We start from the raw sequence: 24,229 nt of genomic DNA, 5'->3' as shown, positions 1-24,229 counted from the left end.
ACTTCTCTGCCCCTGTGCCACACACATGACTTTTGAGGAAGTTAAATGGTTCAGTCTGAGACGGCAGTGAGCACACCCCGAAGTGTCCTCAAAGCAAATGCTCAGCAGTTTCAGACCCGGACAGGAATTTTGTCACCTCACATCTAAATGATAAATAGACTAACCTAAGGACTTTACTTATACTGAGTAACAGTTTGAAATATAAAATTAGTCCCTAGATATTAAAAATATTTTCAAATCTTACAGCTTGATTTTTACAACCACAAACAAAAATTTTAGGCACACCTCTAAGACACGATTAAATCCCACTTTGGAAAGTTCGAAAGCAGAAGACTCCTTGCGATAAATGTCACCTTGCTACCTTGTCGGCAATCTCACCTGTTCACTACAGGTATCTGGCTCTGCACCCAGTTTCTGCCATGACTGTCCTGACTCCACAGTATCCCATACACCGGGGTCTTCATTAATCTACAAATGTAACCGTTTCTTCATTCCCATACTATGTATTTTTTTTTTTCTTCTCACTGCCCAGGGGCCTTGCCAAGATTTTTATGAAGTCCAAACACCGCTTGATCTCAAGCGATTCTCTTTTAGAAGGACAATAGCAAGAAGGGTTAACAATAGTCAGTGTACAAATGAAGGCTGAACTTGAACTGGGAATATCCAAGCTGCTTAACCCAAGAAAAAACATACCCGAGATCATATCCTAGCAAATGTATTTGAGTTATGCCCGTAAGAAGCAGTTGAACTCCCATCCTTTTCTCTCATCTCTGGTTTTTCTCTAGGGGATAAAGACTCTGCTTTCTAGAAGTAAAACAAAGAGTAAGCCTGTCCCTTGCTCTGCCTCAGGTGGCACCTCACATCTCCCAGGCGTGCCACACAAAGGCCTGTGTTCCTTCTCCAAAATCACTTGATACAACTTGTGCGAGCTGCTACTTGCAATTAGCCAGGCACCCCCTATTTCTCACTTCAGTCAAGTACAGAGGTGCGGGGAAGTGAGACACACATTTGCCTCCCTGTCCCGAGCCTTTGATTTGTACAAAGAACTTTTAGCTAGGCAAGGCTGAATTTTTTCTTCAATCGTCTTTGATCAATGTCGGAGAACCTGTCCTTGCCACAAAACACACGGTCACTCACAGTAGGACCCAGTATGTTCAGTGCAGCTGGTGGGGGATGAAACATGGTCACCTGGGATCAGCCTTGGACAAGTCTGCAAGAAGCCGTGGATCCGCTCCACCCCCACCCCTCTGGGGCATCACACCAACATGAAGCAAATGAACCATCAGATGGCTTAAGGACTGCATGCCAAGTCTGCATCGGCTCTAACCTCTTCTCTAGGGGGGAAAGTGGAGTGCCAGGTGTGGACCTGCAGAAGTAAAAGACACATTTGGGGGTATGATTTAGTGAGAGATTATTTGGACATGAAAGGAGTAGGTTTTTATTTACGTATTTATTTTTGGCAGAAGCAAAACCATAATTTACATCTTGGAATTTACATAGTTGATTTAATATGTCTTTGACGGGCCTCCCTATTTATTACAGTAATATTTTCTCACTCTGGGAAGTCGGTGTGGAGCCTATACAGCCTGTCCCTCCCTGCTTCCCCTCTAGTCTGTCCAGTGGTGGAAGAAAGTCTCTAACATTCTGATCCCAGGTGGGAGAAGGGGGTTTCTGAATGCGCCCTGAGGGGGAATGCCCTCTGGTGAATCTTATACAGAACAAGTTCAAATTCAAACGTTATCCTGATATCAATCATTTCTCAGAACTAGCTGAAGACAGACCAAGATACCCGGAAGAGGGAAGCATTCAATTGTTCTAGGTTGCCAATGTTCTATTTTCTGGTGTAGAAAATTTTAGATCAAAGATTAGGTTTATAAAACGCGTAGAAATTAACAACTTAAATCCTAATGACAACTGGACACATGTATAAAGAAGAAAATTCAAACATAAAAAAGCTGGGTTTATTTGCAGAATAGGAAACTTGAGTCTCAATAGGGGTTGGACGTCAGGGCTAGAATGTGAACCCAGGTCTAATGGACAACAAAGCCAGAGCCCTCAAACAGTACTCTACATGGTACACCAGAACCGTCTATATCCTAAATGTGCTATTTGTATTATTTCATTTTTCTGTGCCCATTCTTCCTGCAATGTAAAATATTAAATTCAAGTTTCTAATACCACTGGTGGCCATATATATATAATATATATATATATTATATATATTATAATTATATAATTATATATAATTATATATTATATATAATATTATAATATTATATAATATATATATTATATATAATATACAATATATAATATTATATATTATATATATATAATAAAATATATTATATATATTTCTTTTTTTTTGAGAAAGACAAAGGTGCCCTTAAGTTAATTTAATGAGTACACAGGTAGCTTGTGTGTGCGTGTGTTTAACAAAGTCAGCATCTAAAAGGTTAGTTTTTAAAATTCTACTTTATATTTTCATTAACAAAAGAATTCTGCAAAAAAATTTTTGAAAGCTACAGCACATTACAGCTGAATACCAGAGTCAGCATTTTAGAACAGCTAGACTTAACCAGGGAAGACTTACATTCCGGCTCCCAGATTAAAACGCAATTGAAATGTAAACACTGACAAGTCTTTAAGCACAACTTCAGAGCTCTGATCAATTGAAAACAGTGACACTGTAGCTATGTGCTCAATCACACAGAGTAAACTTAAAAAAATATATTAAAAAAAAATGCTTACCAACAGATGGTATTTTACCAAACTCCGTTTTCATTACTGGTTGTCTTTTTATATTTTGCCTCTCAAAACCCCCACTCCCTGGAATTTGACAAGGACTCTGTCCCCATCCCCTGTCCCCTTGGATGTCGCTAATTTATACAAATTGGACCTAATTAAGGAACTGGGTGGGTGGCTGGCTGACCACAGGTAAGCGCTGACCCATCCCACAAGAGCCTTGCCGTCTAGCTCAGCCTTCTCTGGCCTAATTTCACTGCTTCATATCAGGTCAACAAGCTACCCATCAAGTTCTCTATCCAAGAGCAGGGAAAACAAACTAATTTAGTTTTCACAGCAACATTACCTGGGCTTAATTTGCATGCCAAAATTGAGAGAGAAACAAAGTTGGTGAACAAGCGGAATGGCTGTGCATGCAGACCCTCACTGTACTCCCTGCAGGAGCGAGCATGGGCACCAGCGGGAAGAGTGCTTGTCAGCAATCAGGGAGGACTTCCTGAGTAGATGGCTCTGAGGCCGCCATCCCACCAGGAAGGCCCATTGGTCTCCCACCCTCACACAGGATGATCAACAACAGGCACATGGCAACTACACACACAGCAAATGAATCTATTTCCCTTTCCATCACATCACCCCCACTCCAACGCCACACTAAGCACACTCTTCTGTATATAAAAAAGTCTAAAGGGTGTTTACAAAAAAAAAGGCAAAACTCACCATGTATGACCTAAAATATTTAGTAATCATGCATTGTTGTAGATTTCTGCTCAGCAAAGATAATGAATAAAAATGAAAATCTGACATTATAATTCTATTGCCTCGTTTCCTCCCTAATACTAATAGGCTACAAGAATTGTGCTCCCACCAACCTCACAACTGCAGTCATCTTCCCTTCCCCCTTATTTTCTAACTTCCCTGGGGACTCCAGTACATTCTGAAGGGAAACCTAGAATCTACCTCTTAATTGCCTTCAAGGCTTCTTTAAGGCTATCATCCTTATAGCTTACAGAGGCTATGATCCAAAACCCATAAGCCCTATCTCCATCCTGCCACCCCCTGCGCATACAGGCTCACGAATGCACACAACACCACCACCATCACCACCCCAAACAACACATCAACTACAATCCAGAAGCAGCATAACCATTACAGTTGCTCCTGAGAGCCGACAGAAGTTATGGAACAGTCTCATTTTCCACCAGGAAACAGCACGTTATCAAACCTGACGTGAACTGAGTACCATGTAAAGACACTACATACCACACTAACTCCACACACTGGTTCTGCTCCTCTGCTCCATAAGCTTTCAAGGTATAAAAGAAACTTAACAATTTAAGGGAACTATCGAAGGGGGAGGAGGAGCATCCAAATGGGCCAGTTTCACCAGTTAGGGTATTTTCTCCGTTTCCTTTTAGACATCTGACTGGCTCAAAGAGGGCCAGGAATAGTGGCTGTCAGAGATAAAGTTCCTGGCACAGGGAGCTGGGAAAGTACACACAGCTGAGAAGTGGGAGGTGAATTAGTGAGAGAGGAGAAACTGGCCAGGAAGCAGATGCTCTTCCGGGTAGGCCAGGATGTGAAAGATCACCTATATTAATGAACAGCGATAGGGCCCCTTCACACACGCAGGCTCCTACTTCTCCATAATGTGGGAGAGACAGCCAAAGGGCAAATATCAATTAGTCCCATTTGATGCCAGGATATCAGGGCTTGAAATCACATGGCTAATTAGTTAATGAAACTGGTTTTCCTAGAGCCAGTGTCCCTTCTTTGAAAACAAGCTTTGTAGCCTCTAAGACTATGAATCTGAGCAACAGATTTATTCACTAGTTCTTTCTTGGATTATGCTTAAAAAGGAGAGGGCCATGTTTTTGTGTTAGCTATTAAAGTAAAATCTAAAAATAAAAATCTCCAATATACTTCACAATTAGTATTCTCCAAGACACTAATCAAACTGATTCTTGCATGTAAAGCCCCGTTCTTTGCATAGAAATCTCCTTACCTAAGTCCATGAATAAAGCATCATTTCCTTAGGCTTCGGATAAAAGAAACAAATTTAAAACTTGCATTGAATAAGATAAATATCTGTTGTATACAACATGACTGAATGAATGGACAGAGACCATGTTGCAGAAGTGAAAATAAACAAAGAGAAAAGTACTTATAAATAAAAACAACAACAACAACAGCATAGAAAGGCTTTTAGGGGTGGAGGTGGTGTTTGTGAAGGAGGTTAAGAAGAACGAACAGGCAGGTGTTGAAAATCCACGGTAGAAAACATACCCTAGATATGGTGTGTGAATTCTGAGGTCAAATTTTCTTTAAGATCTCATTAAAAACAAAACAAAACAAAACAAAACAAAACAAAACAAAACAAAAACTAGCTTCCTTATCATCCAAATATCTCTTAAAGATCTGGTTTGTGCTCCAGCATGCAAATCAGCTCAGTTGTTTGGTTCTCTCCAAGGTTCTGCCAAGAACACCACAGATGCCCAAGTTGCCTACTGAGAACTCTGGGCCAAGGAACACACCAGAGTTCTTGTGCTATTTGTTCCTTCCAGGGTTTGTAACAGTGTTTATAAAGGGGCAGAAAGCTAAAAACCAGCATGAAACCCCCGTAAATACAGTCAACAAATCTTTGACAAAAGAGCAAAGGCAGTATGATGGAGCAAAAGATCTCTTCAACAAATGTTGTCTCTTCAACAAATGGTGCTGGAGCAATGGGATGTCTGCATGCAAATTAGGGATGCCTGGGTGGCTCAGTTTGCTAAGCGGCTAACTCTTGATTTTGGCTCAGCTCATGATCTCATGGTTCATGAGACGGAGCCCTGGATCCATCTCTGCACTGACAGAGTGCAGCCTTCTTGGGAGCCTGTCTGCACCTCCCTCGCTCTCTCTCCCTCAAAGTAAACAAACATTAAAAAAAACAAAAACAAAAACATGAATCTAGATACAGACCTTAAACCCTTCCAAAATTTAAAATGCAAATCTGTAAAGCTCCTAGAAAATAACAGGAGAAACCCTAGATGACCTCAGGTATAGTGATAACTTTTTAGGTATTATATGAAGACAGACTCCATGAAATAAGTTAACTGATAGGGTAGATTTCATTAAAATTAAAAACATCTGTGCTGCAAAGAAAAATCAAAGAATGAGAAGACAAGCCACAGAATGAGAGAAAATATTTGCAAAAGACAGATCTGATAAAGGACTGTTATCCAAAATATATAAAGAGCTCTTAAAATTCAACAATAAGAAAACAAACAACCTAGTACATGGGGTGAAGGTCTTAACAGAAACCTTACCAAGGAAGATATACGAATGGAAAATATGCATATGAAAAGATGCTCCACATCTTATGTTAACAGGGAACTGCAAATTAAAACAATATAAAGATACCAGCGTATAGCTATTAGAATGGCAAAAATCTGGAACACTGACAACACCAGACGCTGGGGAGCACATGGAGAAACAGGAATTCTTGCACAGGCTGGCAAGAATGCAAAATGGTATAGCCACTCTGCAGACAGTTTGACAGTTTCTTACAAGACTGAACACACTCTCATTATACCATCTGGCAATTGTGCTTCCTGGTATTTACCTAAAGGAGTTGAAAACTTATGCCCACACGAACACCTGCACCAGACAAATATAGCAGCTTTATTCACAATTGTCAAAACGTGGAAGCAATAAAGATCCCCTTCAGTAAGTGGAAGGATGTACCTGTGGTATGTCCAGGCAATGGAACATTATTCAGTGCTAAAAAGACATGAGTTATCAATCCATGAAAGACATGCAGGAACCTTAAATGCATATTACTAAGGGAAAGAAGCCAATTTGAAAGGCCACATTTTATATGGTTCCCCCTATGTAACATTCTGGAAAAGGCAAAACAATGGAGACAAGAAAAAAGATCTGTGGTTGCCTGGGGTTGGTAGGACAGAGGGATATACAGGCACAGAGGATTTTTTTAGTTAATGAAACTCTTTTACATGATAGTAAATGGGAGAAACATATCATTATACATTTGTTCAAACCCATAGAATGTACAACACCAGCAGTGAACCCTAAGGTAAACTCTGAACGCTTTGAGTGACTCTGATGTGTTTATGCAGATTCACCCTTGGGGAAAAAAACAGTACCATTCTGGTGAATGATGCTGATAATGGAGGAGGCTATACATTTGTGGGGGCAGGAGTATACAGGGAATCTGGGTACTTCCCTTGCAATTTTGTGTAAACCTAAAACTGCTCTTAAAAAAACAGTCTTTTAGACAGACTGGAGGCATTGGATGTAACTTATTCACCAGAAAACTGTAGGGACAAGAAAGTAAGTGAGGAGCTTAGGCAATCAGCTCAAAACTTCCCTACCAGAAAATACATTCATCAGGAAGGGAAAACTTTTTTTATAATATGTTTTTTTTTTTTAATTTTTATTATTGAGGTATAGTTGACATTCAACACTATATTAGTTTCAGGTATGCAACATAGTGATTTGACACTATACAATGCTCACCAGGATAAGTGTGGTTACCATATGTCACCACACAATGTTATTAAAAGATTGCTGGTTATATTCCCTATGGTGTATCTGTCATCACGATGTATTTACTTTATAATGGGAAGTATGTACCTCTTAAATTGCCTTCACCTGTTTCACCCATCCCCCACCTGCCTCTGATCTGGTAACTAACATTTTGTTCTTCACATTTATGAGTTTTCTTCTGTTTTTCGGTCTGTCTGTTCATACATTTTGTTTTTTAGATTTCACATACAAGTGAAATCATGGTGTTTGTCTTTCTGACTTATTTCCCTCAGCATAATACCCTCTAAGTTCATCTATATTGTCACAAATGCCAAATTTTCATTCTTTTTTAAGGCTGAATAATATATTCTTGTGTGTGTGTGTGTGTGTGTGTGTGTGTGTGTGCACATGCGTATCACATTTTCTTCCATTCATCTACTGATGCCCACTCAGCTTGGTTCCATACCTTGGCTATTGTAAATAATGCTACAATAAACACAGGCGTGCACGATACACCTTTGCAAGTTAGCATTTTTGTTTTCCTCAGGTAAATATCCAGAAGCAAAATTACCGGATCAAATGGTACTTCTATTTTTAGTATTTTGAGAAACTTCCAAATGGCTTTCCATAGTGGCTGCACCAATTTACATTTCCACTAATACTGCATGAGGATTCCCTTTTCCCTACATCCTCACCAACGCTGGTTATTTCTCGTCTTTTTGAAACCAGCCATTCTCACTGATGCAAGACACTATTTTGTGGTTCCGATTTGTATTTTCTTTTTTTTTTAAAATTTTTTTTTTTCAACGTTTTTTATTTATTTTGGGACAGAGAGAGACAGAGCATGAACGGGGGAGGGGCAGAGAGAGAGGGAGACACAGAATCGGAAACAGGCTCCAGGCTCCGAGCCATCGGCCCAGAGCCTGATGCGGGGCTCGAACTCACGGACCGCGAGATCGTGACCTGGCTGAAGTCGGACGCTTAACCGACTGCGCCACCCAGGCGCCCCATCCGATTTGTATTTTCTGATGATGAGTGATGTTGAGCAGCTTTTCTTGTGTCTAGGAAGGAAACACTTTAAACAGCGGGCTCCCAGCTGTATAACCTGCCTCACATATAATGGTCTGGTATGGAACAATTTCTAAAAGACAAAAGCAAGAGTTCAACAAATGGAAGATTGAGGATGAAAGTGTCTAGGACAGAAAGGTTGAGGAGGGCTTCAAGAGGGGTAGATATGGTTGAGTGAGCTGAATACTGGTGGCAAATGGCAGTCTAGAAAGAAGGGGGTATGTGGGGAGAGGAGAAGAACCAACAAAAACAAAGACAGGGAAGATCACTGTTCGTGAAAGTGGAAAGACCAACCTTGGTTGGCTGAGAGGGCATGCTAGGACAAGCTGATGTTTGGGGAGGGGAAGGGACAGGAAGATGGTACTAGAAAGGCAGGAGAATAATCTAGTAATTGAGAGAGAATATGGACACGATATCACAGATTACTATTCAGAGTGTCCCAGGTAGAAAAGAAAATTTAAAGATGGTCAATGAAGAGGGTAACTCACGGGGAAAGTAAAATGACGAAGTTCTTGCCCATCCTCTCTGTGAAAAGGTATATAGTAAAGGCAAAAAAAAAAAATGAGTGGATGAAATAGTCTGAATATCTGGATTCGAATCATGCCTTGGCCAGTAACTAGAACATCATCTGGGAGCAACTCTGTTCCTCATCTGGGAAATGACAGGTGAGACTACAGGATTCCCATCTTCCCTTCCAGCCTGAGAATTTGAAGGCTGGGTAATGTTTCTCCAGCTAAGACATATCAAAACAGAACCCAGTCAGGCCCTTAGATATTCTGCTCCATCTGCCCAACAGCCAGAGAAATGGAGCAGGAAGCTAAACAGGCAGACCCCGGAAGGAAGACTTGTATTCTGCATCATGCAGCTGGAAGACACAGCAAGCACCCACCTGGCTGCCATTTTTCCTACCCTGCTCAGGCCAAGCACTGATTCCCTGTTTAGTCACACATGATTCTGAGAAAATATTATGAATATGTAAAGCTATACTAAAATTAAACCAAAGCTTAAAGGAACAGTTGTTTTGTTTTTTTTTTTAATGCCATAATATTCAGTGTTCCCCAAACCAGGGTGTTCTTAAGGTGAAAATATTACAGCTGAAATCGCTTTAATAACACCTCTGTCAAGACTTTATGCTGGTTAATGGGCTGGCATCTTTTTGTCTCAACATGTCATTGGTACAAAAAGTTGCATTTCAATTCTGTTTAATCTCTTCTACAGAAAAGGGTCATGCAATAGCTCCAAGACCATCTTAAAAGAAAATTCAAAACAATAAACAAATTACACCCCAAGAAACCAGCTATTAGAACTTGGTAAACCTAAAATCCTGCCCAACTTCAGGTGTGGAATTAATTACCCTTCTAGATTCTGAATGCAGGTATGGAGAGTGGGTTTTTTTCCCTCCTTCTGAGCCCCAAATGAGGAATTTTCAGATCTGTACCAGTTTTCTTCCTCAACACAGAGCCTTGTGAAAAAGACAAGAACTAACTCTTCTTTTCCTTTTTACTCAAAATAACTTGAAAAACAGAAAACTTCCTAAGGGAAGTGCAGCATTGCCTTTATCATGACAGTTCAGAACACCTCTGCAATGTTCTGATTTCCTGCCTCACCCCAATGGAGTTAGGATTCCAGCATCGACAACTTCCTTCCAGCTGTTTTTAAAAATCTATGTACAGTACAGTTTGTATTTCTTGTAAGTAGAGATGTACTGCTGAGATTGCAAAGTTCTCAGGGTGGGAGACATTTTAAAATATTCCTTTTTCACATTAAACAATACTTATTGAAAGTATTGTAAAGTTGTTAACTGAACATTAACGTTAGAAAAATTATACAAGTCAGCTTACCCAAGGAAATCCCAATGAATTTATTCACTTTTTTTTTTTTTTTTAAGATGTGAATTGCCACGTGAATGAGCATGCAGCATCATGGGTTTCATAAACTCAGCCCTAGAGAAAAAAAGCATTATCTGTACTTTCAGGAAACTACACAAGTAGTATTTGAAATCTCATAACAATTTTAAAAATGAAATCTCACACTGTTGTCATCTATATATCGCCAAAGTAAAACATCATCACAGGAAAATTTAATACAATTTTTTTTGAGTTGTATTAACTCAAAAAATTAATGACTACTCATTTCTTTCTCATGATAAAATCCTGCAGCTTACATCTGATACACAGTAGGTAATTAGTGTAGAACAGCTCTTTATTATGTTTCTCTGTGTATCTCTATGTAAATGTCTGTGTATATATGTGACTGTGTGGGGGTAAACAGAAGGAAGGAGCCGGTTGTCTCTAAGATACATTGTCTCTGATGTATCTGAGATATACTGTCTTGCTGTCTCTGAGATACCTAGTCTCTAATACAAAGCACAGTGGCTTTAAAAAAAAAGAAACTTTTTTTGCCTGAATTCCACCCCAAAAATGAAATTTTTGCCTGAGGCGAAACCATATAAAAATGAAAGAAAAATTTTGTGAAAGTTATCTTCCTTTACCATTGTCAATGCACCTTCATGTTCTCTTTTCTCGTCTATTTCCCTAAAAAACAAATGCTGGTAGTGACCTACTAAATTAATTTGAGACCCCACTAATATAGCCCCTAGCAGGTTAAAAACCAAGGTTGTGTTGCATTTCTGAAACCTTGATGTACTTTCGAACCACTACTCAGTCATTTCGGGTGAGGTCAGGATTGTGCATTTCTACCAGGCTTCTAGGCAATGTCCGTGCACAAGGCAGGACTCAAGACCGTGCTCTTGGTGTGTGAGGATGGATTTTAGAAAGGTCTCCTTCTGGCTTTAAGAAGGAACAAGCTACACCTCTTCACTAAAAGAGATAAAAACTTTTGATTTCCAATTCAGTATCTGCTCAGGATCACAAAATGTTAGAGTTGAGAGAAGACATCAGAGATAATGCAATCTAGTAATTCTCAATTGGAAGCATAACAGAATCTTGAGAAATGGTTGTGGGGGTTTACAGTATTTTAATTTTTATCAAAGGGAGCTTGGCTTTAATAACATTGAGGAACAATGATCTAATCTAACCCCTCAACCCAAAGAAGTCAAAGCATATATCTAAGGTCATACAGCTAATTCAAGGCAGAACTAGGTCTCCATTCCCACCACTACTGTCAAAAGGCACCAGCCCTTCTTTGTTCCAAGGATTGTACAAAAAATGATGGCACATGTCAAGTTTTCTTAATGAGTTTTAAAAAGGGAAATTGATATGGTAGTCTTATTAAGGCATCACAGAACAAGTATATATTTTGTATGGCCTCTTTTATCCCTCATATTTCATCTGTCAACTTCTAGATGACTTACTTGGATGCCCATGTCTGTGTTACGACATTTAGATTCCCGCTTAAAAAAAAAAAGAAAAGAGAAGGAAAGGAAATTCACAGCATCTATTACATTTATAATCCAAAACTCCTAAAAAATTGTTATGAATGGCACCATTTCTATCTGTACATATTAAAACTTTGTGAATAGCATGCATCACCATTATCTGACCATCTATCTACAAGAAGATACAAAAATCAAACAGATTAATTACAGCAGCTTGTTGCCTTTCTGTCAGAGAAGTGTATTTAGGGTCAACTGGCAATTTAATAGGCTTAGATTAGAAACCTTTGAAGAATCATCAGAATTGTCCCCTCACTGTCTGATTTCCTTATATATTCACAGAATTCATATGCTTAAAACAAGTAACTTCAGCCTCTCAGTTTCCTTATAAAGAAAAAAGAGAGATCTGTACAACTTTTGTGTATTCCGGCATTGGCTTCCATCCTGAAGTTTGCCATGATTATGTTCATATTAATTCTCTAAGGTGAGCTGATTTTCCTCAACAGTCCAAAAAGGCATGCAAACCTTGCTCCCAGCAGCTCATTGGTATACTCTGGAAAGCTGTTACTTACTGTCTTGATCTGACTAAGCATTTCCCCATTTTTGCAGGTACAAAAATTTCAGACATGTCCTATCTCTATCGATACTGCATATTCAGACTGAGTACCCACGGCTACTTAGAGCTTGAGACCGGCCCTTTTTTTTACGGAGCCAGCCCATGCACTACTGTCTAATCATTTCAGGAGTGATGCTATCAACCTTGAAGTACCAAGACACGCTGGAATCTAACCAACTCCTGGCAAGGTTCACCCCTCTCTTCATCTTTCCTCAAGGAGATAAACTGAAGAAGAAGTGCATTCTGCGGTAAGTAGAATCTGGGAAACGGTTTCAATATTTACAAAAACCAGATGCAATTTTGTTTTTCTTTCAGTCTTAAATTGTTTCACAACACTCTTTGTTTAGAGTAGGGAGTTATTACTCAAGATGAAAAAGACTGAGGCTATTAATCTTCCTGAACACCTTTTTTCTGTTGCTAAAGTTAATCACAATGCACCAGCTCCATCACTGCTACCAAAATGAGCTAAATGTACATATTGCTAGTTATTACATTTCCAGAGGAAGTTTCTTTTCCAAGGAACTTGGGCAATCAAGTTACAGCTCTCTGGCATGGGGACCCAGAACTTCCACGTGTGTGGCGGGGTCAGATGTGAGGATCACATGCCCCACAGCAGCATAGCACGTAGATGTTACACTTGGGTTCTACAATCCCTTTTTCTTCTCATTATATTTGGTTTCATTATAATAGCATATAAAATATCTTTTACCTTTGAGGCACATAATCAAACATGCAATCTTTCACTCCAGTCACAATTCCAGATTAACCTAATTAGTGACAGGTATCCATATTGGGTCTCACAAGTCTCTGGCCTTCCAAATGCACAAAACAAGAAAACAACACCATCTATTCCCACCAACCACAAAGAAACATTTACGAAGAAAATCGTGTCTAAATGGAAACTGACTTGGGGCGCCTGGGTGGCTCAGTCGGTCAAGCGGCCGACTTCGGCTCAGGTCATGATCTCGCGGTCCATGAGTTCGAGCCCCGCGTCGGGCTCTGTGCTGACAGCTCAGAGCCTGGAGCCTGTTTCGGATTCTGTGTCTCCCTCTCTCTCTCTGACCCTCCCCCGTTCATGCTCTGTCTCCCTCTGTCTCAAAAATAAATAAACGTTAAAAAATTAAAAAAAATTAAAAAAAATAAAAAAAATAAAAATAAATGGAAACTGACTTAAGAGACTCACACTCAATGACCAGTGACAGGAGACCAGCTCTCCTCACCTCCCCACCTAATCCAAAGCAGCCAGCGAGCATTTCCAGCACAGGAAAGGGAAAAACAGGCCAGAGCCCAAACACCGCTGTGGCCCCCTGCCCAGACAGAGCAGAGAGGAACAAAGGCCCAGGTGTGGCCTGCAGCTACACCAGATCACTGAATTCAGTGAACACTGAGCAGTGGAATCAAAACTTCAGAGCACTCCTACATTATCAAATCACTTTCCTAAAAAAGAAATAAATGCCAGAGGGGAACACAATTTTTAATTTTCTCTTGCTCCACAGAGACGTCACAAGCCCTAAAATTCACGTTCTTTGGATGTTTTCTTTACATTTTGGATCCAGATCTAATCTCAGAATGGTACTCTCTTCCCAATTTAAAAATCAGAGCATAGAGCAAAAGAATGAACTAAGAAGAACGGTGGATTTTATTTTAAGGATCAGCATCAGGCAATGTACCTTCTCACATGGAAGAAAAATCAGGAACGAACAGGCAGCCTTCCTTGCCTGCACCGTGGCCAGGAAGCTGATGCGGCAGGCCCACACCTCAGGGCAGTGGAGGACTACAGCAGCTACCCTGTGCTCCTCTCTTGCAACCCAGCAGTTGGTTCTAGTACAGAAGAACTGCTCAAAGTAAAACGTCACCCTACTTTCAGAAGAACTTCTATCACCACGGAAACTGAGAAGATACAAATCTAAAGGAGAGTTTAGTCTGGCTGGATATGTTTTTTAAAAGGCAATTCTGTAAATTATAAATAGCGGGGTCAGAATTTATCCATCAAACCTTGGACAGGTCACCTCACTCTGAGGTCCCTGGAAATACATGTGGGAACCCTGCCTGAATTATGCACTAGCTACATCTCCATTCTTCCTTACTGCAAAACCCAATTCTTACCTTGCAGTGACAACTGATGTGCAAATCCCTGCTAGCGGGCTTTCCAGAAATAGATAGAAAGCCAAGACCAATGTTTTCCCCTTAACTGAAGGGGGTAGGTTGTAGCCATTTGCTTACTCATTTTAGTTGGAGCTATAATATTTTATCTTTTTCTTACTCTCAAAGTAATCTAGGTAATCTTTAAACATAGCTAGATAAGCAAAAACCAAAGGGGGGGAAAACCATTTTAAGCCAAGACAACTTAACTGAAAACATTTTTTCCCCTAGAGAAATATGTGTTATTCATAGTACTAATCATTAACATTGTTGACCATTTATCACGTTTCTGGTACCAAGCTAAGTGCTTTGTATATATTGTTTCATTTAACCAAAACAGGGTAGGTATGATTATCACCATTATACAGTTAAGAAAACAGAAGATAAAGGACTTTCCCAAGGTCACTGAGGAGGTAGCAGTCTGGTAGTGAGATAAGGTCTGTCTGACTACATGTTTAGGAGCTAAGCAGAAAGGAAAATGGTAATAAGGGACGTATGCCATTAAGTTTCACTGTTTCGGTGGCCTGGTTGATACACAATTGCTCTAATTAAGGCTTTTGGTCATGGTTACTGCCACAGTTACTAAAAATCTTTCTAACACCCATCAGTAAAACAAAACCAAAAGGTTTGGCTCAAGAAAGTGGTTGCCAAACAGCGAAACTCAGTGACACGTCCTTCTTTACTCCAAAACCAACAGTACAACATTGCTGTGAAGGAATATTGCTGGAAAATACTCATGCAACTTGCTTTCCTTTAGATCTTCTCAATATAGGATATGTAATCTCAACACATGTTTAACACTTTCTAATATGATATTTCTACGTTTGAATTAAAGAACAAATCTCCCCCATTAACCTGTAAGCCTTTTGAGTACACATGGTCACGCCCTGTCTGATAATCCCACTCTGCACCTCAGACCCAGGGCTTTGTGCATTTGATGAGGAAATAAATAATAGACTGGCATATGTCAGAAAGCATGTAACTGTGGCAGGGATTAAAACACTGTATGCAGAACAGCTCTCTGGTACAAGGAGGTAAGAGGAGTCAGCAAGAGTAAGATGGAGGAGGAACCTAAGTATTTTGGAAAGGAGTCTGACATCTAGGCAGAAATACATCAATCATATCATTTTTTTTTAACTGAAACAAGACCTCTACTTACACTGGAATTCTGTTCTATTTCCTCTCTAGACTGAAGCATCTCGGGAACAATGTCCCAACTCTATGACTTTTAAAATTCCTAGTTTAGACTTCAAGACACCAGGGACAGTAGACAAATTATGATTGATAGTGAGAATTATAATTCAGAGAAAAATAGGAGTCCTAATAATCTTAATCGTATTGCCTCTGGATACATGAGATCTGTGGGAATCTGTCTTTTCAAAACAGATTAATCAGAATTACTATAAACCTTCAAGAAGATGTAATCACTTTGGGATCCTACTGCCTTTGGTAATGGCCACATCTGGTCAGGCAGTTGTTATTCATTCTTGCCAGGATTCGCTTTATTAGACTCTCAATTGAAAAATGACACCTTCGCTCCAATCCTTTTAATTGATTTTTAACCTTAGAGAAGTGTAAGCGAGAGAGTTATTTAGAAGACTAACTTCTTAATGGAGTCATCTAAGTGGTCTGGTAAAATTCTTTCGGATGAATGATACCCCCGCCCCCCCCTTCCAGCAGGGCTCTAAAAAAAAAAGAAAGAAAGAAAAAGAAAAACACTACTCCTTGAGATGCACTGCACCTCTTTATATAAAGTTAATTCAATATAAGTGTAGCCATGCTAATACAATTTAATGTAATTAGTTTCCATGAGGAAATTTAAAACTCAGTTTGTACACTAACTACAACATTATATACCTGCATTAAGCTATTCAAAAGTTAAAGGATAAAATAGAAGTGGAGAGAAAGTGGGAAATGGCTGTATTAGTTTCCTAGGGCTAGCATGGCTTACAACAACAGATATTTACTCTCTCACAGTTATGGAAGCCAGAAGTCTGACATCAGGGTGTCAATGCTCTCTTGGAAAGCTCTAGGGGCAAATCCTTCTTTGCTCCTCTGGTTTCTGGCAGCTCCTACTGTTCTTTGCCTCTTGGTGGCATAATCCCAATGCAGCCTCTACGTCACATGGCCATCTCTTTGTGTCTCTCTGTGTCTTACCCTCTTTTTATAAAGAGACTGGCCACTGGATTTAAAGCCTACCTTAAATCCACTTTGATTTCATAGCAAGATACTTCAACTAATGACATCTGCAAAGATCTTATTTCCAAATGAAATCACATTCTGAAGCTCTTGTTAGATATGAATTTGGGGACACAGTATTCAATCTACTACAGCAGCTTTCTCTAAAGGTCGATTTTGACTCTCTTAACCTTACTTTTAAAAACTTGGGATACATAATCAATACACGTAAGAGTGCTGCACCTGGCTGGCTCAGTTGGGAGAGCATGCAACTCATGATCTCAGGGCCATGAGTCTGAGCCCCGTGTTGGGTATAGAGATTACTTAAATAAAACTTAAAAAACAACAACAACAACAACAACAACAACAAAAAACGTGTAGGGGTGCCTGGGTGTCTCAGTCGGTTAAGTGTCCGACTTTGCCTCAGGTCATGATCTCACAGTCTGTCAGTTCCAGACCTGTGTCGGGCTCTGAGCTGTCAGCTCAGAGCCCGGAGCTTGCCTCAGATTCTGCGTCTCCCTCTCTCTCTGCCCCTCCCCGGCTCACACTCTGTCTCTCTCAAAAAATAAATAAGCATTAAAAAAAAAAAAAGTGTAGAGGATTATTTTACATAAGCACCCACCAAGTTATATTACCAATAATTCTTTAACCATAATTAGATCCAGAAAGAAACTTATGGGTCATCTTGCCCAGCCTCATATCCAAACTAAGATGTTTTCCTATGGTGTAGAAATTGGGGGTGAAGGCAGGGCATCATTACAGACCAGCAGATGCCCCAATTTGACATTTCTAATTGCTACAACATATAAGTTGTCATAATTTAAATCTTTAATGATAGCTATTATCCCTCCAGTGATATTCCTTTAAGGCTACAGACAAATGACAATAACCAACAACTCTGGTCAAAACAACTTCTAAGGAGGCAATATAGCAATTAGAGTTGAAAGGATGGATTCGGAAATCAGACTGCCTCAGTTCAGATCCCACCACTGCCATTCACTATGACCCTGGGCAAATGATTTCACATCCGCACATTTCATCTCTTCATCTGTTAAGTGAGGACGATAGCATCTATTCTAGCTTGCAGAATGGTTACAAAGATTGCACAAGTTCATCAGGGTAAAATGCCCAACCCACAAGGAGTGCTCAGTAACTGCCAGCTGCACTTGGGTTCATCTTTCTCAATATCCAGATGGCCGTGAGGGCTCAGCCCAGTGCAGGCACCCCTAGACTGAATCTTAAAACTGACTAATAAGTAGTTTTCTCAGTCCTTCTCCTGCTACTCTGAGGCTCTTTTGCCCATAAAAATGAGGAAAAAAACAGAGAAAACTAAAAACAAAAATGAGTTCAAAGTGGAAGTTGCTGCAAAAGGCAGGTAAAATGGGGGGAAGGGAAGTTGGGGAGGATTTCCCAGGAAAGACTTCCTTGGAAAAGCTGGCCTGATCAAATCTGATCAGTCCTCATATTCCCTGGACTTTTTTTTACTTAGGTTAGGTTTACCACTTGAAATTCTAACTAGGGATGCATTAAGTTACGGCCCCTCTTTGAAATACCAGAACTTCCAAGCTACAATGTGGGGAGAGAGTCATCACTTAGGACAGCTGAGAAAAGCATCGGCAAGACAATTTAAAGGCGGGCCTATGTTCCGTTTGAGTCAACTTGAATAACTTCTGTTATTCTCAATCTTCGGAGAGAGAAGAGGAAGAGTACAAAAGGCCATCTGATTTACATTTTTCATTATGATTATTAGAAGTGAGAAAGCGATTTTTTTCCCTCTACTTAATGTACCACATGACAATGCTTTGCTCACAGAGATGCATAACTGGAGCTGTCACTACCAGTTTTGAAATTCCATTAGAACACTACGGGCTTTGAAGGTAACCTGGGGTTCTAACTACTATTAATAATACTTCAACAGGAAAACCTGAGAACTAAACTACCAAATCCAACGCTTCTGTGAAAACAAACCAAAAAAAAAAAAACCAGTGTCCTAATTAAAAAAAAAACTCACCGTAGAGATGAACTTTTGGATTAGAACTTTTAATGTCTATGCAGTAGGATGATCTCATTTTTTTATCTAAATACGTAATTTTATTAAATGTAGGCAAAGCTATATTAATGGTCTAAGCAGCGAAGTCAGTTTGTTGGCTAATACTCATTTATGGCCAAGCCAACCACACATGCCTTTTTACACATTTAGTTATACTCCATTTCTCTCAGTATTTTTCACTGAACTGTTAAGACTTTGATTATTTATTCCTTTTAACCCTCCTTTTGTTAAACTGCGCCTATTTTCCAGTGTGCTGGTATCTTCATGCTAATTGTTATTCTACACAGATCACCATGCCTCCTCCTGGACATCATCTGAAGAACCGAGAAGCATGTTTCCTACATGGCATACAAGTTGCTATTTTCAACAAATTTTATCACAGGATATTCACTGTCTGGCTTTTCAAATCCTAAGACTGCCCTCATCTCTTGATTTTCCTGGTTGCTTTTCCTTTTCTAGCTACTCAATAAACCTATATACAGTTGTCAATACAGAAGTTCAAATTATCACAATCCTGTCACTCGCTACAGTAAGCAGGGCTGGGGAGGTGGTTAACAGTGGAGAAAAGGCTGAGGCAAGTAAAACTGCACTACAGTAACCATTCTTTTTATCACACTGATTCTCTTTGTATTCCTTCCCTTAGGAGGGAGGAGGAAGAATTGGGAAAATCTCAAATTTTAGCAGGAGCTTTTTATTAGTAAATGTTATTTCCTAATATTAACAGTAACTGCTAAGTTTTGTGGACTGTGGCTGAGCAAGCAGAGGAAGTGTATTTGAAAATACAAGGAGCAGGGTGGCCACTGTCTGATGGGACAGTCCTTCACCTGGTGATGATTATACATCCATCCAACTGGGGCAGGAGATGGGGGTGGCGGTGGGGGTCTCTGCAGTGGTGTCAGCCCCGTCTGTGATGTCAATGGCAGTCTTGCCCACTTGGGGTGTACAGCAGAGAGGGTAAGGAAAAGGGTCAAAGAAAGACAGAAAATGGAAACTGACTCTCATCACGCACTATATTTCAGGCTCTGAAATGTTCAAAATTTCTCCTCCCCCCCAACAAGGCAACACACAGACAGAAATGGTATCTACTTCCCCCAAGCCCCCAACACACAAACACACCACAGGGAGTTACTTTAAAGAGAAGAGGAGAGGAGAGGAGAGGAGAGGAGAGGAGAGGAGAGGAGAGGAGAGGAGAGGAGAGGAGAGGAGAGGAGAGGAAAGAAAGGAAAGGAAAGAAAGAAAAGGAAAGGAAAGGAAAGGAAAGGAAAGGAAAGGAAAGGAAAGGAAAGGAAAGGAAAGGAAAGGAATCCATGGCAAAAATTTGACAGGAAAAAAAGAAAAAGCTTGTCTGTATCCTGAATTTCAAAGATTTTCATCTGGTCCTTACGGCTTCTGCTTGACCCTGGAATCCTAGTTGGCTCAACACAGTAACAGACGCCTGCGAAACCACTTCCAGTTTCTTATAGAAATTCAGAACGGCTCAAATGCATCAGCCCAGCTAAGTCCAGTACTCTGGCCAACCAAGTTTCCAAGGGACACGCGTGGTTAGTTTTTCTGACGTCAGTCTTAAGAGATGTATCCCAATTTTTCTTTGGACCCAATTTTGACTTGGTTACTCATAAATTTGTCATTCTCTACTTGGCACCCATTTACATTTCCTGCCTGCATCATCTGTGGACTTAAAAGATCACTGCTTTATAAGACAGCTCATTCTTCATCACTGAAAGATTCAAACAAGCAGAGCTTCTCTGAGGATTATTTTACCCCAGTGGTCCTTAGATTTCAGTGAGCTTCTAAATCACTTGGAGACCTTAAAATAGCCCCACAGTGTCTGAGGATGCCTGACGCAGTGGGACCCCAAAATGTACATTTTTAATGAGAACCCCAGGAGATTCTGATGCAGGTAGCCCTGGGACCACACTTCAGGAAATGCCTCTAAAAAGGGTAGAACCAAGATAGTGTGTCTTTGAAATTTAGAGTCCTGGTGTTCCTCCTACTGGGGGGTGGGGGGAGAAGTCTATTCTATGGTCTCTACAGCTGATCTGAATCTTCCGGGCACTGGGGCTCTCCTACTCCCTTATGCCCCAGCACCCTGACTTTGTGACTATGCAGACTATGCCACTCCCAAAGTGGCCACCATCTTGTCCCCTGCTCTCCACAGTGTCTATCTTTCAACTCATCCAAATGACACTTGATCCTTTCACTAGCCAACAGGAAAAGGCGTCTCCTGGTTCTAAAACTGCACACTCTCTGGCCACACCCTCCAGATCCTCTTTTGCATCAGCTGATCTGAGCAATTTCCGGTTCCTTGATCTGACAGTTCTGACCAACCCTCCCTCAGATGTGAGAGGGTTTCCTGGCTCTTCACTAATTGACATGCAGAGTTCACTGTCCAGTTCTAGGTTAACAACTCTACGTACGTACTTCACTGGGTACAAACAAATACAAACCCTCACCTTGGATGATGCCCCTGGAAGAGGTCTTCCACAGTGTAGAGGCTACACAACAAGACCTTTCTGTTCCTATTCAGTCATGCAGTGAATTCCACACGTGTTCATTTTACAAACCGTCTCAATCCTTACTTTAGTTTTTGTGACTGTTTGTGGCCAAAAACCTCAGAAGGTGGTTGCTTTTGTAAACCCAACAACCTCATTTGGGGCAGAAATGTACATTCCCTGACACACAGCGCTGCAGTCACTGATAAATTCTTGCTGAAATAATGACTAATAAATAAGTATGCTCAACTTCACACACTGGATGTGTTTCTGAAAAATTCTACATGACCAAATCCAAGCTTTAAATGCAGCAAGGAAACAGGACTTTGAAAGAAAACTTGAGAAGAAAACCAGCAAATGTTGTGCCCCGAATATATATTTAAAATGCTACGCTACATAGACTGAATGTTACAAAGAAATAGAGGTTCCAGTGCTCAAAAATATGAAGTAAACTAGTTGGTAATGAGAAACACACTCAAACAGAAGAACAACTCATCAATTAAGCAAAATTCATATATAATTTACAAAAGGAAGAGAAATAACTGATTTAATGTTTTTGTAAAGAGAAAAAACTAATTTATTGTTTTTTAAAAAAATTGCTGGCATTCAAGATGTGTCCTAGGTTTCAAAGGGAAAAGAAAAGAAAAGCAAAAAGAAAAAAAAAAAAGAAAAGAAAGAAGAAAAGGGGCATCTGGGTGGCTCAGTCTGTTAAGCATCCGACTTGGGCTCGGATCATGATCTCATGGTTCGGGAGTTTAAGCCCTGAGTCGGGGTCTCTGCTGTCAGTACAGAGCGCATTTGGGATTCTCTGTCTCCCTCTCTCTCTGCCCCTCCCTGGCTCTCGCGAGTACTCTATCTCCCTCTCAAGCAATAAATAAACATTAAAAAAAAAAAAAAAAAAGAAAAGAAGGGAGAAAAGAGAAGGTTGAGAATAACCAAAGTGAGGTACCTCTAATGGAGCCTATGAACATCTTTAAATTTTTGTATAAGACTCAAGAGGCTTTAATATCACTTCATATTTCCACAGAACTACAGCTCTATAATAGTTTTCAAAACAATACTTGCAAATGACAAGAACCTTGCTGTTATGAAGGACTTACCTCATAACTACAGTAACTCATTCCCATTCCAAGTCCCTAGAGGTAACCTGATGCCTTAATGGGTAGTGGTGCAAATCATCCTCTCCTCAATAGAAAGGGCATTACTGCTTCTCCACTCCGCCTACACACAAACCCCAACTGAGATGTAGCTGATAGAAAACCATCGCATCAGAATTCTGTCTTAATGTAATAGCAGGAACTGAAAAAAAAAGGAGACTAAGCACAGTGATCATCTTCCTGGAAAAGGCAGACCTTAAATTTCAATTTAAAGAAGAGAGGAATGTGAACTTGAAGAGGAGAGAACAGAGTTCTCTGGCCATTTTGATAGCTTAACGGAAGCTTGGAGGAGAGGAAGGAAAAACAGACTGCAAGAAGCAAGGAAAAGACTTTTGGCTGAAATGCCAGGTACAGACTTGGGCAAAGCCAATCAGAGGAAGGAGCATGTTAGTTACTCAAGGTCCTTGAAGACTATGGTTCATAATGGACATTTCCATAGCTATTTTACATGGTTAATTCTGTAAAGAAATTTCTTTTATCCTGTAGGTTGAAAACAACAACAAAAAGTTTCCTTATATGTTGTGCACAACAGGGCCACCAGTACAATACTTCTTTTTGAAAGTTAATATGATCATGAGTCATGAAGCATTTTGGCTTTATCTTGGGCCCACTATGGTGCCCAATTGATGAGTTTTGACTAAGATGAATGAATGTCTGGTACCAGGTCGTTATGAGATGAATTGCCGCCCCCCCAAAAGATAACACTGGAGTTCTAACCCACAGTATCTTAGAACATGATCTTATTTGGAGATAGGTCCTTACAGAGATAATCAAGTTAGGATGAGGTTACTAAGATGGGCCCTAATCCAATGACTAGATCCTTACAAAAAGGGAAAATCTGGGCATAGGCAGGAGCATGTCATGTAAAGATTGGGGTTAGGAGAGAGGCCTGGAGCAGATTCTTCCCTCGCACCTCCAGAGGGAGCATGGCTCTGCCAACACCTTGATCTTGGACTTCTCTTTCAGGCCTGTGAGAAATAAATTTCTCTTGTTTAAGAACTCAGTTTATAAAATTTTGTTACAGCAGCCCTAGCAAACTAATTACACAAGTGCAACAGTAGTTTTGCTTGGACCAGGTTGTTCTGATAATAATTAATAAAATACAAATTTAGCCAAAAATTATTTTTAAAGAAAAAAATTAACATGTTACTCCCTGGATGCTATTTCTATTTTACCATGGCTCTTGTCTCCTCACTTCAGAATTACAGCCAAGCCTTAGCGATTCAAAATACAAAAAATGACTAAGGAAGTATTGATGACACAGATACATGAAGGATGCCTACCCAAACAGAATCAAATAAAATACTTAGTCAAGACTGAGCCTTTAATCTAAAACCTTCTGGTCAAAGCTATGAATCAGACCTACATTCACTTGGTTTCCTTCTTTGTCTAACCTGTTTTGATGGTGCAAATAAGTATCATTATTATCTGGTTTGAGTTTCATTTTCTTCCAATTCCTTCTGTGTACCTTTTGGTAAAAGGGCCAACAAAAGATTCTATAGATGAGGGGTCTGCAAACTACTGTCCACAGGCCAAATCCCATCTGCCACTTGCTGGAACACAGCCATGTCCATTTGTATATGCATTATCTATGGCTGCTTTTGAGCTACAAAGGCAGTGCTGAGTACCTGTAAGAGAGACCTTATGGACTGCAAAGACTAAAATATTTACTATCAGGCTCTTCACAGAAAAACATCTGCTGAGCCTAGCTACCCACAGTGCTATGAAATGTATGAGCAACTCCTATGTAAACCTTTCCTGACTGTTTACCTTGATTGTCAACAATCCCAATTCCACTAATATTTTCCATTCCTAATCCACACATTGAACTAGAGAACGATGAAAAGAAGATCCCCTTTGAACTTGAAATAGCATCTTTTTTGCTTGAATTTGTCTTAATGCTCTCTAGTTTTCCACATCCCT

At 40.0% G+C, this 24,229-nt stretch overlaps 1 protein-coding gene across 8 annotated transcripts in view; it reads right to left on the bottom strand.

The window, feature by feature from the left end:
* Positions 1–24,229, bottom strand: part of RBMS1 (RNA binding motif single stranded interacting protein 1) — a 221,000-nt gene that overhangs the window by 94,284 nt on the left and 102,487 nt on the right. The window lies entirely within an intron of this gene.

The sequence above is a fragment of the Neofelis nebulosa genome, chromosome 2 (assembly GCF_028018385.1).
Source record: "Neofelis nebulosa isolate mNeoNeb1 chromosome 2, mNeoNeb1.pri, whole genome shotgun sequence".
In the NCBI taxonomy this organism is placed as follows: domain Eukaryota; kingdom Metazoa; phylum Chordata; class Mammalia; order Carnivora; family Felidae; genus Neofelis; species Neofelis nebulosa.
The sequence above is the reverse complement of the archived record's forward strand: the minus strand, read 5'-3'. Positions and strand labels throughout refer to the sequence as shown.